Genomic DNA, 4,877 nt, shown 5'->3' on the forward strand with positions numbered 1-4,877 from the left:
CATGGCGCCGAGGAATGGCGCACCATAGCGATGATCCCCAGACACGGAAGTCATCCTCACGTGCTTCAGCATCGACTCGCCCGACTCGCTGGAGAAAATCCCCGGGAAGTAGACGCCCGAGATGCGCCGCTTCTGCCCCAGTGTCCACTGTCTTGGTGGGGAACAAGAAGGACCTCCGCAATGACCCGCACACACTGCGGGAGCTGGCCAAGATGAAGCAGAAGCAGGTGGCGCCGAGGAATGGCGTACCATGACGGAGAAGATCCCCAGACACAGAAGTCATCCTCATGTGCTTCAGCATCGACTCGCCCAACTCGCTGGAGAACATCCCCGGGAAGTGGACGAACGAGATGCGCCGCTTCTGCCCCAAAGTGTCCGCTGTCTTGGCGAGGAACAAGAAGGACATCCGCAATGACCCGCACACACTGCGGGAGCTGGCCAAGATGAAGCAGAAGCAGGTGGCGCCGAGGAATGGCGCAACATGACGGAGAAGATCCCCAGACACAGAAGTCATCCTCATGTGCTTCAGCATCGACTCACCCGACTCGCTGGAGAACATCCCCGGGAAGTGGACGAACGAGATGCGCCGCTTCTGCCCCAAAGTGTCCGCTGTCTTGGTGGGGAACAAGAAGGACCTCCGCAATGACCCGCACACACTGCGGGAGCTGGCCAAGATGAAGCAGAAGCAGGTGGCGCCGAGGAATGGCGCAACATGACGGAGAAGATCCCCAGACACAGAAGTCATCCTCATGTGCTTCAGCATCGACTCGCCCAACTCGCTGGAGAACATCCCCGGGAAGTGGACGAACGAGATGCGCCGCTTCTGCCCCAAAGTGTCCGCTGTCTTGGCGAGGAACAAGAAGGACATCCGAAATGACCCGCACACACTGCGGGAGCTGGCCAAGATGAAGCAGAAGCAGGTGGCGCCGAGGAATGGCGCGCCATGGCGGAGAAGATCCCCAGACACAGAAGTCATCCTCATGTGCTTCAGCATCGACTCGCCCAACTCGCTGGAGAACATCCCCGGGAAGTGGACGAACGAGATGCGCCGCTTCTGCCCCAAAGTGTCCGCTGTCTTGGTGGGGAACAAGAAGGACCTCCGCAATGACCCGCACACACTGCGGGAGCTGGCCAAGATGAAGCAGAAGCAGGTGGTGCCGAGGAATGGCGCACCATGGCGGTGAAGATCCCCAGACACAAAAGTCATCCTCACGTGCTTCAGCATCGACTCGCCCGACTCGCTGGAGAACATCCCCGGGAAGTGGACGAACGAGATGCGCCGCTTCTGCCCCAAAGTGTCCGCTGTCTTGGTGGGGAACAAGAAGGACCTCCGCAATGACCCGCACACACTGCGGGAGCTGGCCAAGATGAAGCAGAAGCAGGTGGTGCCGAGGAATGGCGCAACATGACGGAGAAGATCCCCAGACACAGAAGTCATCCTCACGTGCTTCAGCATCGACTCGCCCGACTCGCTGGAGAACATCCCCGGGAAGTGGACGAACGAGATGCGCCGCTTCTGCCCCAAAGTGTCCGCTGTCTTGGTGGGGAACAAGAAGGACCTCCGCAATGACCCACACACACTGCTGGAGCTGGCCAAGATGAAGCAGAAGCAGGTGGCGCTGAGGAATGGCGCAACATGACGGAGAAGATCACCAGACACAAAAGTCATCCTCATGTGCTTCAGCATCGACTCGCCCGACTCGCTGGAGAACATCCCCGGGAAGTGGACGAACGAGATGCGCCGCGTCTGCCCCAAAGTGTCCGCTGTCTTGGTGGGGAACAAGAAGGACCTCCGCAATGACCCGCACACACTTCTGGAGCTGGCCAAGATGAAGCAGAAGCAGGTGGTGCCGAGGAATGGCGCACCATGGCAGAGAAGATCCCCAGACACAAAAGTCATCCTCACGTGCTTCAGCATCGACTCGCCCGACTCGCTGGAGAACATCCCCGGGAAGTGGACGAACGAGATGCGCCGCTTCTGCCCCAAAGTGTCCGCTGTCTTGGTGGGGAGCAAGAAGGACCTCCGCAATGACCCGCACACACTGCGGGAGTTGGCCAAGACTAAGGAGAAGCCCGTGGCTCCCGAGGAAGGGTGCACCATGGCGTAGAAGGTCAACATCTACGGCTACCTGGAGTGCCCCGCCAAGAACAAGAAGGGCCTTCACTTCTACGTCCTCTACTCCTACCGTTTATGTTCTTTCTTCTTCTACGCCGAACTCAGGTGTCAATGTAGCATTTTTATTAATTTCCAACATCATAGTAACATCCAGGACACAATATATTCACTCATTGTTTGCTTTGAACCTGAAATCAAATAATAAAATACGAGTTTTTGTTAACTTTCAGCGTTAAAATAACATTCCGGCGTAGCATGCAACCCTAATGCAACTAATAAAATAGCAATTTTATTGTCACTTTAATTTTTAGTGCTACCTGCGGCACGTGGGTGGCGAGGAAATGGCGTGGGTGAAGCTTGTTCAGCATTTTTTTTTTTTTTGCTGAGACGGTACAGTCTCTTTGGCGTTTGCATCGTTAACATAGTGGGTTACATGCAGAGGTTCCTGTATACACTCGCTGCAAGCTACGTGCCGCGAAACGGCGTACGACAGATGTGCGAAAAGTGCAGAGATGGTTTCCAAAATTTGCTTTTATTTACGCGAAAAACGAAGTTTGCTTCATGATGAATTCCCGCGGAGACCGGCGATATATATACCGCTGACCATTGAGCGCACAAATAGACGGAGGAAGTCGCTATACTGCTCCCGCCTTGTGTTCCTGTTAAATGCGACCTGCCCAGCGAACCGTGCTTCCTGGCGCATCTCCGAGTGAGTGACACCCTTGGCATAGGTCGTTCACACCGATGAGATTTAGGCTCGAGGCTCATACGACCCGCCGATAGTGCATGCATAATACGACCTGGCTCTGCCTTGAGCGGCGGTGCTGGCGCCGCGCCAGTTCTTTGAAGGCGAAATAAAAGAGCTGGCGCGGATACGATGTCTGCTGCGCTGTTTAGGTGGCTTGCAGCGACAATATTGGGGATGACTCTAACCACAATGCACACAGTTTGTTAAAACTATAACCGGTACGACGAAGGTAGTTTTAAATTAATAAAACTGTTAATATCTGTCAGAGATATACCCACAATCGTTCTTGCCTATAGCAGTGCCATCGATGGCAGCACTGCTGCAAGTATAGCCGCGTTGTTGGTTGTCTGATTTTTCTTTTGTAAGCATTTTAAAAGTTAATCAAACAAGATTAAACTATGAAAATAGCTGCTCGTTATTTAAAGAGAAATGTAGGCATGCAATTTTAGGTTCATATTGCCAAGCGAGGCTTTAATGTATCTACAGGATATTTACAGAATGACTGGCATAACAGCCAGCAGCACTAAGGGACAATTCCTCTCCGTCATCTACGTCTGCCACTTCCACGAGGCCAGGGAGGTAAACACTTAGTCGTCGTCTTCTCCTAACAATATAAACATTTGAAGTAATCATGTTTCTCCGTAGGTGGCATAGTCATAAAATTGCGGCGAGAAAACGGTAGCATGGCGCCATCATCTTCTCAAACCTGAATTTATAGATAAATTTAGAATATAAATTATGCCTAAACCGCTATTGGCCCTCATCCTTGTTACGAAGTGGTCACATTATCGGAATATGCCATATTTTTATAGCCATTTCCGATAGTAGGCTGTCCCTTTAACGCATACGAATTCATAGCACGCAAGAGAGGTAAGAACCCCCGGGAGTTTGTTTGTTCGTTTGTTTGAAAGTCGAGCATTCACGCTGTTTTAGCACAGAACCATTTCAGACGAAACGAAAAACGCAATACAGATAACCAAGCTGCGGTCTCCCGAGGAGCAGATTTTTAACCTACGAAATCACTCGAAAAAATATTCCTTTGGAGCAAAAATAAACTGCCCGATGTTTTAAGATTCCGGGCAGGAGATGAGGCACTAGCTCAAATGAAGCGAAAATATACTACCGAATATCAACCAACATATTCGCGTATCCTCCTTCAGTAGGTTTGTAGTGTTTCCTGTTTAAGTCCATAAACTCAAGCCACTTTTTAAGGAATTCTTAATTACTGGTGAATGCAAGATGAATTTTAAAATAAAATTTTTGCTGCACGCCGGAAGCTTTGACCATTCCTTTAATCATGCGCAGAAGAGTATCGTATTGCCATATCCCACAGTTGCCTCAAGGTTGAAGGCATCCTAGAAAGCCTGACTTGTTTTAGATAAACAAACTTTTATCCCTCGCCGAAAGGCCACTGTATCCAATACAGATGGGAGAATTTCAGCACCGCTAATTTTTGATTCAGCACACATTTTGAAAAGCTTGAAAGTACTGCTTCCTGATACAAACAGCAGCTACGCAGCGACTTTCGACCGCGATACTGCGACTGAGCAGCTGAAGATGAAACTTCGCAGCGGCATTATTTTCGGCTGCGAAACTACTCCCGCTGACAAGGCGACGGAGTAGCTTAGCAGCCTGAATAGCATCTATGTACATTGATTAGCCTCATTGACTTAATAGTCGGCAGCTGCAGGCAGATAGGTTTCAGAAAAACGGCCCTAATACTATAGCGTAGAAGTTGAAACCTGTATACCGGTCTTGAACGTGTTTATACCGGCAGGAATGGTGATCAGAACGAACGAACAAACAAACAAACAAACAAACAAACAAACAAAAGCTGTATAGCTTAGTTTATCACGGCACTAGTATTGGTTCGGGATAAAAGTACTGTATTTTTCAGAAATACGCAATACACTAAATGCGTACAAATAAAATGTTCGGGAGCCATTTGATTGCCTGAAATATCTGGGCCTATAAAAAATGAGCCGCTGCGGCTCACTGAGTGAACTTTTGCAT

The 4,877-nt window shown here is 50.1% G+C and overlaps 3 pseudogenes; all 3 read left to right on the top strand.

Moving 5' to 3' along the window:
* Positions 1-287: 287 nt before the first annotated feature.
* LOC146205142 (ras-like GTP-binding protein Rho1 pseudogene) lies at positions 288-716 on the top strand (annotated as a pseudogene).
* Positions 717-1,673: 957 nt separating this feature from the next.
* Positions 1,674-1,888, top strand: LOC146205143 (ras-like GTP-binding protein Rho1 pseudogene; annotated as a pseudogene).
* A 1-nt stretch (position 1,889) lies between these two features.
* LOC146205144 (rho-related GTP-binding protein RhoC pseudogene) lies at positions 1,890-2,829 on the top strand (annotated as a pseudogene).
* Positions 2,830-4,877: the final 2,048 nt, after the last annotated feature.

The sequence above is a fragment of the Amblyomma maculatum genome, chromosome 1 (genome assembly GCF_055883805.1).
Source record: "Amblyomma maculatum isolate TAMU_Amacu chromosome 1, ASM5588380v1, whole genome shotgun sequence".
Lineage (NCBI taxonomy): Eukaryota > Metazoa > Arthropoda > Arachnida > Ixodida > Ixodidae > Amblyomma > Amblyomma maculatum.